General features: G+C 48.5%; 1 non-coding gene across 1 annotated transcript; it reads right to left on the bottom strand.

Annotated features, from left to right (window-relative positions):
• Positions 1-1,584: 1,584 nt before the first annotated feature.
• LOC119948529 lies at positions 1,585-1,722 on the bottom strand. The gene has a single exon (XR_005456919.1). It is a non-coding gene; the product is annotated as a small nucleolar RNA SNORA7 (small nucleolar RNA).
• Between the last annotated feature and the right edge of the window lie 9,364 nt (positions 1,723-11,086).

An 11,086-nucleotide genomic window follows, 5' to 3' on the forward strand; every position in this document is an offset into this window, starting at 1 on the left:
AGGAGGCCTTCTCAGACTGAGCCCCTTCCTTTCTCTCCCCCTCGTCCCCCTCTCCATCCCACCATCTTACCTCCTTCCCTTCCCCACAGCACCTGTATATATGTATATATGGTTGTACATATTTATTACTCTATTCATTTATTTATTTATTTATTTATTTATTTATTTATTTATTTTACTTGTACATTTCTATCCTATTTATTTTATTTTGTTGGTATGTTTGGTTCTGTTCTCTGTCTCCCCCTTTTAGACTGTGAGCCCACTGTTGGGTAGGGACTGTCTCTATGTGTTGCCAATCTGTACTTCCCAAGCGCTTAGTACAGTGCTCTGCTCAATAAATACGATTGATTGATTGATTCCCCACAGCACCTGTATATATGGATATATGTTTGTACATATTTGTTACTCTATTTATTTATTTATTGTGTACATATCTCTTCTATTTATTTTATTAGTATGTTTGGTTTTGTTCGCTGTCTCCCCCTTTTAGACTGTGAGCCCACTGTTGGGTAGGGACTGTCTCTATATGTTGCCAACTTGTACTTCCCAAGCGCTTAGTACAGTGCTCTGCACACAGTAAGCGCTCAATAAATACGATTGATGATGATGATGATGATGATGGTGCTGTCTACAATAATGGGAGAGTCAGGGGAAGGGCAGGGTTTGGGTGGGAAGACAAGGAGTTCTGTTTTTGACGTGTTAAGTTTAAGGTGATATGACAGCCTGGTATGGGCAGGGATTGTTTGTCTTTATTGCTGAATTGTACTTTCCAAGCACTCAGTACAGTGCTCTGCACAGTAAGCACTCAATAAATACGACTGAATGAATGAATAAGCACTTACTACGTGCCAGGCACTGCACTAAGCGCTGGGGTAATAATAATAACTGTGGTATTTGTTAAGCGCTTACTACATGCCAGGCACTATACTAAGCTCTGGGGTGGGTACAAGCAAATCAGGTTGGACACAGTCCCTGTCCCACGTGGACTCCCGGTCTCACTCCCCATTTTACAGACGAGGGAACTCAGGCCCAGAGAAGTGAAGTGACTTGCCCAGGGTCACACAGCAGACAAGCGGCAGAGTCGGAGTGCTCTATCCACTATGCCATGTTGCTCTCCTAGCAGCACGATTCAAGATTCAATCAGGGTAGATTCAAGAACATCGGGTTGGACGCAGTCCCTGTCCCACATAGTCAATCACATTTACTGAGTACTTACTGTGTGCAGAGCACTGTACTAAGCGCTTAAGAGAGTACAATATAACAGACACATTCCCTACCCACGGTGAGCTTACAGTCTAGAGGACGAGCTTACAGTCTACAAAGACTGTGAGCCCCACGTGGGACGGGGTCTGTGTCCGACCTGATGATCTTCTACCTTGGCTTATGCTGTCAAGTCATTTCCGACCCACAGTGACTCCACAGATCCCTCTCTCCCAGAGCGCCCCACCTCCACCTGCAATCGCTCCGGCAGCATATCCAGAGAGTTTTCTTGGTAAAGCTACGGAAGTGCTTTCCCATTACTTTCTTCCGCGCAGCAAACTTGAATCTCCGCCCTCCGCTGCTGCCCAGTACAGGTGAGTTTTGACTTGTAGCCGATGGCCTTCCACTCGCTCGCCACTGCCCAAGCTAGGAATGGAATGGACAGGCCTCTGCTTGACTCTCCCTCCTTTAGCCGAGACTGGTAGAGTACTGGAAACTCTCCAGGTGCAATCCTGAGTGGGGAATCTTCTATCTACCCCCGAGGGTAATACAGTGATTGACACAGAGCAAGCACTTAAATATCATTATCATCATCATTAGTAGGAAGAATAACACTAATAATAATAAAGATCTCCAGGAGACTCCAGAACCTCCTTGACTGGTTTCATCGTCGAAACATTCTTAGGGTCAGGAAGTTCTTCATCACGTCGATCCTGGATCTCTCCCGCTACAGTCAAATCCCTTCCCTTCTTGCTCTGTTCTAGGGAAGATCAATCATTCAATCAATCAATCGCATTTACCGAGCGCTTACTGTGTACAGAGCACTGTACTAAGCGCTTGGGAAGTCCAGGTTGGCAACATATAGAGACGGCCCCTACCCAACAGTGGGCTCACAGTCTAGAAGGGGGAGACAGAGAACAAAACAAAACGTATTAACAAAATAAAATAAATAGAATAAATTTATGTTATTTATGTTTCACAATTAAGATGTACAGAAGTAAGTCAATTTCCCCCCCTATACTCTCCCTCTCAGAGCTGCCAGTGGCAGGCCCGGATTGCTCTCTCCCGGCCCTCTGTGTTGAAGGCGTGTACCGAAGAGTGGTGTGAACAACTCGTACCGTACTAAGTGCCAGGGTGAGTACAGTAGACCGATAAAACAGACACATTCGCTGCCCACTGTGAGTTTACAGTGCGGAGGGGGACATGGATTCAATGATACATGTTGATTTGGGTTTGGGTTTTTTTTCCATTACAGCAGCCGGATCTTCCCATCGCTCCGATTCCTTAAAGGCTTTTTCTACTTATGCGCACCACAAACCAATGGCATCCCAAAAACCCACCTTACCCAAACAGCCTCAATCTGACAGCTGGCCCAAAGATCTGCTTCCGTGTAGTATTCAACTGCATGTTTTTTTACATTTCAAAACCCATGATCATTGGGTATTGAAGTTTAGTAGCTGCTTTTCTAGACTGCAAGTTCCTCGTGGGCAGGGGATGTGCCTACCACTGCCGTTGTATTGTACTCTCCCAAACGCTTGGCACAGTGTTCTGCACATGGTAAGTGCTCAATAAATACCAGAAGCAGCAGGGCCTAGTGGAAAGAGCTTGGGCTCTAATCCCAGCTCTGCCACTTACCTGTCGTGCGACCTTGGGCGTATCATTTAACGTCTGCCTCAGTTACCTCGGCTGTAAAATGGGGATTAAGATGGTGAGCCCCATACAGGACAGGGACCGTGTCCGACCTGATTAGTTTTTATCTCCCCCAATGCTTAGTACAGTGCCTGGCACATAGGAAGCACCTAACAGATACCGTTAAAAAAATACTAGTAATTGATCGATCGATCGATTAGAATGAATCAAGTTGAGAATGAGTGCGGTCTGTGCTTTACTTAACACAGCAATAGTTTTTCCCAAAGGGATTTCTTATGAGGACCTTTTTAGGGTATTTGTTGAGTGCTTATTATGTCTGGTACTGTACTAAGCACTGGGGTATTTTTATTTATTTATTTATTTTACTTGTACATATTAATTCTATTTATTTTATTTTGTTAATATGTTTTGTTTTGTTGTCCGTCTTCCCCTTCTAGACTGTGAGCCCGCTGTTGGGTAGGGACCGTCTCTATGTGTTGCCAACTTGTACTTCCCAAGCGCTTAGTACAGTGCTCTGCACACAGTAAGCGCTCAATAAATACGATTGAATGAATGAATGAATGGGGTAGACACAAGCTAATCAGGTTGGACACAGCCCCTATCCCACTTTGGGCTCGCAGTCTTAATCCCCACTTTACAGATGAGCTACCTGAGGCCCAGAGAAGTGACTTGTCCAAGGTCACACAGCAGGCAGGTGGAATCAGAACCCAGATCCTCTGATTCCCAGGCCCAGGCTCTTTCCACTAGCCACGCTGCTTCTGACTTAACCTGTTCCTCAAGTAGAGAGACCCACAAGGGAATAAGTCACTGTGCCCAACTCTCTTCCCTCATCAAGTACTCTGATTTCATGAGAAGCAGCACGTCTCAGGGGAAACGGCCCGGGCTTGGGAGTCGGGGATCGTGAGCTCGAATCCCGGCTGCGCCACTTGTCTGCTGCGTGGCGGTGGGCAGGTCACTTGATAATAATAATAATGGATGGCATCTAAGCGCTTATTATGTGCCAAGCACTGTTCTAAGCGCTGGGGGGATACAAGGTGATCAGGTTGTCCCACGTGGGGCTCCCAGTCTTCATCCCCATTTTCCAGATGAGGTAACTGAGGCTCAGAGAAGTTAAGTGACTTGCCCAAGATCACACAGCAGGCATGTGGGGGAGCCGGGACGTGGTGCCGGCTTCACTTCTCTGGGCCTCAGTTCCCTCATCTGTAAAACGGGGACTAAGACTGTGAGCCCGGACATGGTGCCGGCTTCACTTCTCTGGGCCTCAGTTCCCTCACCTTTAAAATGGGGACTAAGACTGTGTGCCCGGACATGGTGCCGGCTTCACTTCTCTGGGCCTCAGTTCCCTCATCTGTAAAATGGGGACTAAGACTGTGAGCCCGGACATGGTGCCGGCTTCACTTCTCTGGGCCTCAGTTCCCTCATCTTTAAAATGGGGACTAAGACTGTGAGCCCCACGTGGGACAACTTGATCACCCTGTAACCCCCCCAGCGCTTAGATCAGTGCTTGTCCCATAGGAATCCCTTAACAAACACCATTATTATTACTGATCAACACGGTGGAACTTTTTTGCATTACATGGTCTTGAAGAGGTCTCGGTATTCCTTCCCCTCGGGGCAATGGAGGGGCCAGTTCCCAGCGTCTTCTCCCCCTCACCGAATCGGGCGGGATTGTGGGATCCAGTAGGATCCCGACGGATTGGGGTTCTGGGTGTCAAAAGAGGAAGTTGGGAAAGCACCAGGATTTGGGCCTTGATGGGCAGCGGTGATCTCTGCCCACCCCTCCCCACCATTAGGGATCCCTGTTTGGAGCAGGGGGAAGCCCCCCGGACACACACAGACACCTCGCCCCTCGGGCCTGCTACAGTGGGTTTGTCCGGGATTTAGCCAAAGCAACCAAATGAGCTATTCTATTTATTTTGTTAATATGTTTTGTATTGTTGTCTGTCGCCCCCTTCTAGACTGTGAGCCCGCTGTTGGGTAGGGACTGTCTCTAGATGTTGCCAACTTGGACTTCCCAAGAGCTTAGTCCAGTGCTCTGCACACAGCAAGCGCTCAATCAATCAGACTGAATGAATGAATGAGCCCGCTGTCGGGTAGGGACCGTCTCTAGATGTTGCCAACTTGTACTTCCCAAGCGTTTAGTCCAGTGCTCTGCACACAGTCAGCGCTCAATAAATACGATTGAATGAATGAATGAGCCCGCTGTCGGGTAGGGACCGTCTCCAGATGCTGCCAACTTGGACTTCCCTAGCTCTTAGTCCAGTGCTCTGCACACAGTCAGCGCTCAATAAATCCGATTGAATGAATGAATGAGCCCGCTGTTGGGTAGGGACCGTCTCTAGATGTTGCCAACTTGTACTTCCCATGCCAACTTGTCCTTCCCAAGTGCTTAGTCCAGTGCTCTGCACACAGTCAGCGCTCAATAAATCCGATTGAATGAATGAATGAACCCGCTGTTGGGTAGGGACCGTCTCTAGATGTTGCCAACTTGTACTTCCCTAGCTCTTAGTCCAGTGATCTGCACAGTCAGCGCTCCATAAATCCGATTGAATGAATGAATGAATGACCGTCTCTAGATGTTGCCAACTTGTCCTTCCCAAGCGCTTAGTCCAGTGCTCTGCACACAGTCAGCGCTCAATTCGATTGAATGAATGAATAAGCCCGCTGTCGGGTAGGGACCGTCTCTAGATGTTGCCAACTTGTCCTTCCCAAGTGCTTAGTCCAGTGCTCTGCACACAGTCAGCGCTCAATTCGATTGAATGAATGAATAAGCCCGCTGTCGGGTAGGGACCGTCTCTAGATGTTGCCAACTTGTCCTTCCCAAGTGCTTAGTCCAGTGCTCTGCACACAGTCAGCGCTCAATTCGATTGAATGAATGAATAAGCCCGCTGTCGGGTAGGGACCGTCTCTAGATGTTGCCAACTTGTCCTTCCCAAGTGCTTAGTCCAGTGCTCTGCACACATTCAGCGCTCAATCAATTCGATTGAATGAATGAATGACTGTCTCTAGATGTTGCCAACTTGTCCTTCCCAAGCGCTTAGTCCAGTGCTCTGCACACAGTCAGCGCTCAATCAATACGACTGAATGAATGAATAAGCCCGCTGTTGGGTAGGGACCATCTCTAGACGTTGCCAACTTGTCCTTCCCAAGCGCTGAGTCCAGTGCTCTGCACACAGTCAGGGCTCAATCAATACGACTGAATGAATGAATAAGCCCGCTGTTGGGTAGGGACCGTCTCTAGACGTTGCCAACTTGTCCTTCCCAAGCGCTTAGTCCAGTGCTCTGCACACAGTCAGCGCTCAATCAATTCGAGTGAATGAATGAATGAGCCCGCTGTCGGGTAGGGACCGTCTCCAGATGTTGCCAACTTGGACTTCCCTAGCTCTTAGTCCAGTGCTCTGCACACAGTCAGCGCTCAATTCGATTGAATGAATGAATAAGCCCGCTGTCGGGTAGGGACCGTCTCTAGATGTTGCCAACTTGTCCTTCCCAAGTGCTTAGTCCAGTGCTCTGCACACATTCAGCGCTCAATCAATTCGATTGAATGAATGAATGACTGTCTCTAGATGTTGCCAACTTGTCCTTCCCAAGCGCTTAGTCCAGTGCTCTGCACACAGTCAGCGCTCAATCAATACGACTGAATGAATGAATAAGCCCGCTGTTGGGTAGGGACCATCTCTAGACGTTGCCAACTTGTCCTTCCCAAGCGCTGAGTCCAGTGCTCTGCACACAGTCAGGGCTCAATCAATACGACTGAATGAATGAATAAGCCCGCTGTTGGGTAGGGACCGTCTCTAGACGTTGCCAACTTGTCCTTCCCAAGCGCTTAGTCCAGTGCTCTGCACACAGTCAGCGCTCAATCAATTCGAGTGAATGAATGAATGAGCCCGCTGTCGGGTAGGGACCGTCTCCAGATGTTGCCAACTTGGACTTCCCTAGCTCTTAGTCCAGTGCTCTGCACACAGTCAGCGCTCAATAAATCCGATTGAATGAATGAATGACAGTCTCTAGATGTTGCCAACTTGTCCTTCCCAAGCGCTTAGTCCAGTGCTCTGCCCACAGTCGGTGCTCAACAAATACTATTGAATGAATGAATGAACCCGCTGTTGGGTAGGGACCGTCTCTAGATGTTGCCAACTTGGACTTCCCAAGTGCTTAGTCCAGTGCTCTGCACACAGTCAGCGCTCAATAAATACGACTGACTGAATGAATGAGCCCGCTGTCGGGTAGGGACCGTCCCTCTATGTGGCCAACTTGTCCTTCCCAAGCGTTTAGTCCAGTGCTCTGTACACAGTCAGCGTTCAATCAATCCGATTGAATGAATGAATGAATGACCGTCTCTAGATGTTGCCAACTTGGCCTACCCAAGCGCTTAGTCCAGTGCTCTGCACACAGTCAGCGCTCAATAAATCCGATTGAATGAATGAATGACAGTCTCTAGATGTTGCCAACTTGTCCTTCCCAAGCGCTTAGTCCAGTGCTCTGCCCACAGTCGGTGCTCAACAAATACTATTGAATGAACGAATGAACCCGCTGTTGGGTAGGGACCGTCTCTAGATGTTGCCAACTTGGACTTCCCAAGCGCTTAGTCCAGTGCTCTGCACACAGTCAGCGCTCAATAAATACGACTGACTGAATGAATGAGCCCGCTGTCGGGTAGGGACCGTCCCTCTATGTGGCCAACTTGTCCTTCCCAAGCGTTTAGTCCAGTGCTCTGTACACAGTCAGCGTTCAATCAATCCGATTGAATGAATGAATGAATGACCGTCTCTAGATGTTGCCAACTTGGACTACCCAAGCGCTTAGTCCAGTGCTCTGCACAAAGTCAGCGCTCAATAAATACGATTGAATGAATAAATGACCGTCTCTCTTCGTTGCCAACCTGTCCTTCCCAAGCGCTGAGTCCAGTGCTCTGCACACAGTCAGCGCTCAATCAATACGACTGACTGAATGAATTAGCCCGCTGTCGGGTAGGGACCGTCTCCAGATGTTGCCAACTTGGACTTCCCAAGCGTTTAGTCCAGTGCTCTGCACACAGTCAGCGCTCAATAAATCCGATTGAATGAATGAATGAACCTGCTGTTGGGTAGGGACCGTCTCTAGATGTTGCCCACTTGTACTTCCCAAGCGCTTAGTATAGTGCTCTGCACACAGTCAGCGCTCAATCAATACGATTGAATGAATGAATGAATGACCATCTCTAGATGTTGCCAACTTGGACTACCCAAGCGCTTAGTCCAGTGCTCTGCACCCAGTCGGCGCTCAATCAATCCGATTGAATGAATGAATGAATGACAGTCTCTAGATGTTGCCAACTTGTCCTTCCCAAGCGCTGAGTCCAGTGCTCTGCACACAGTCAGCGCTCAATAAATACGACTGACTGAATGAATGAGCCCGCTGTCGGGTAGGGACCATCTCTCTATGTGGCCAACTTGTCCTTCCCAAGCGCTGAGTCCAGTGCTCTGCACACAGTCAGCGTTCAATCAATCCGATTGAATGAATGAATGAATGACCGTCTCTAGATGTTGCCAACTTGGACTACCCAAGCGCTTAGTCCAGTGCTCTGCACAAAGTCAGCGCTCAATAAATACGATTGAATGAATGGATGACCGTCTCTCTACGTTGCCAACTTGTCCTTCCCAAGCGCTGAGTCCAGTGCTCTGCACACAGTCAGCGCTCAATCAATACGACTGACTGAATGAATTAGCCCGCTGTCGGGTAGGGACTGTCTCCAGATGTTGCCAACTTGGACTTCCCAAGTGCTTAGTCCAGTGCTCTGCACACAGTCAGCGCTCAATAAATCCGATTGAATGAATGAATGAACCCGCTGTTGGGTAGGGACCGTCTCTAGATGTTGCCCACTTGTACTTCCCAAGCGCTTAGTATAGTGCTCTGCACACAGTCAGCGCTCAATCAATACGATTGAATGAATGAATGAATGACCGTCTCTAGATGTTGCCAACTTGGACTACCCAAGCGCTTAGTCCAGTGCTCTGCACACAGTCGGCGCTCAATCAATCCGATTGAATGAATGAATGAATGACCGTCTCTAGATGTTGCCAACTTGTCCTTCCCAAGCGCTGAGTCCAGTGCTCTGCACACAGTCAGCGCTCAATAAATCCGATTGAATGAATGAATGAACCCGCTGTCGGGTAGGGACCGTCTCTCTATGTGGCCAACCTGGACTCCCCAAGCGCTTAGTCCAGTGCTCTGCACACAGTCAGCGCTCAATAAATATGACTGAATGAATGAATGAGCCCGCTGTCGGGTAGGGACCGTCTCTCTATGTGGCCAACTTGTCCATCCCAAGCGTTTAGTCCAGTGCTCTGCACACAGTCAGCGTTCAATCAATCCGATTGAATGAATGAATGAATGACCGTCTCTAGATGTTGCCAACTTGTCCTTCCCAAGCGCTTAGTCCAGTGCTCTGCACACAGTAAGCGCTCAATAAATACCATTGAATGATGAATGACCGTCTCTCTACGTTGCCAACTTGTCCTTTCCAAATGCTGAGTCCAGTGCTCTGCACACAGTAAGCGCTCAATAAATACGATTGAATGAATGAATGAATGAGCCCACTGTTGGGTAGGGACCGTCTCTAGATGTTGCCAACTTGTCCTTCCCAAGCGCTTAGTCCAGTGCTCTGCACACAGTAAGCGCTCAATAAATACGATTGAATGATGAATGACCGTCTCTAGATGTTGCCAACTTGGACTTCCCAAGCGCTGAGTCCAGTGCTCTGCACACAGTCAGCACTCAATAAATCCGATTGAATGAATGAATGAACCCGCTGTCGGGTAGGGGCCGTCTCTAGATGTTGCCAACTTGTACTTCCCTAGCTCTTAGTCCAGTGCTCTGCACAGTCAGCGCTCCATAAATCCAATTGAATGAATGAATGACTGTCTCTAGATGTTGCCAACTTGTCCTTCCCAAGCGCTTAGTCCAGTGCTCTGCACACAGTCAGCGCTCAATCAATACAACTGAATGAATGAATAAGCCCGCTGTTGGGTAGGGACCGTCTCTAGACATTGCCAACTTGTCCTTCCCAAGCGCTTAGTCCAGTGCTCTGCACACAGTCAGCGCTCAATAAATCCGATTGAATGAATGAATGACAGTCTCTAGATGTTGCCAACTTGTCCTTCCCAAGTGCTTAGTCCAGTGCTCTGCCCACAGTCAGTACTCAACAAATACTATTGAATGAATGAATGAACCCGCTGTTGGGTAGGGACCGTCTCTAGATGTTGCCAACTTGGACTTCCCAAGCGCTTAGTCCAGTGCTCTGCACACAGTCAGCGCTCAATAAATACGACTGACTGACTGAATGAATGAGCCCGCTGTCGGGTAGGGACCGTCTCTCTATGCGGCCAACTTGTCCTTCCCAAGCGTTTAGTCCAGTGCTCTGCACACAGTCAGCGTTCAATCAATCCGATTGAATGAATGACCGTCTCTAGATGTTGCCAACGTCCTTCCCAAGCGCTGAGTCCAGTGCTCTGCACAGTCAGCGCTCAATAAATACGATTGAATGAATGAATGACTGTCTCTCTATGTTGCCAACTTGTCCTTTCCAAGCGCTGAGTCCAGTGCTCTGCACACAGTCAGCGCTCAATAAATACGATTGAATGATTGAATGAATGAGCCCACTGTCGGGTAGGGCCCATCTCTAGATGTTGCCAACTTGTCCTTCCCAAGCGTTTAGTCCAGTGCTCTGCACACAGTAAGCGCTCAATAAATACGATTGAATGAATGAATGACTGTCTCTCTACGTTGCCAACTTGTCCTTCCCAAGCGCTGAGTCCAGTGCTCTGCACACAGTCAGCGCTCAATAAATACGACTGAATGATTGAATGAATGAGCCCACTGTCGGGTAGGGCCCATCTCTAGATGTTGCCAACTTGTCCTTCCCAAGCGTTTAGTCCAGTGCTCTGCACACAGTAAGCGCTCAATAAATCCGATTGAATGAATGAATGACCGTCTCTCTACGTTGCCAACTTGTCCTTCCCAAGTGCTGAGTCCAGTGCTCTGCACACAGGAAGCGCTCAATAAATACGATTGAATGAATGAATGAATGAGCCCGCTGTCGGGTAGGGACCGTCTCTAGATGTTGCCAACTTGTCTTTCCCAAGCGTTTAGTCCAGTGCTCTGCACACAGTAAGCGCTCAATAAATCCGATTGAATGATGAATGACCGTCTCTAGATGTTGCCAACTTGGACTTCCCAAGCGCTTAGTCCAGTGCTC

Source organism: Tachyglossus aculeatus, chromosome X4, assembly GCF_015852505.1.
Source record: "Tachyglossus aculeatus isolate mTacAcu1 chromosome X4, mTacAcu1.pri, whole genome shotgun sequence".
Lineage (NCBI taxonomy): Eukaryota > Metazoa > Chordata > Mammalia > Monotremata > Tachyglossidae > Tachyglossus > Tachyglossus aculeatus.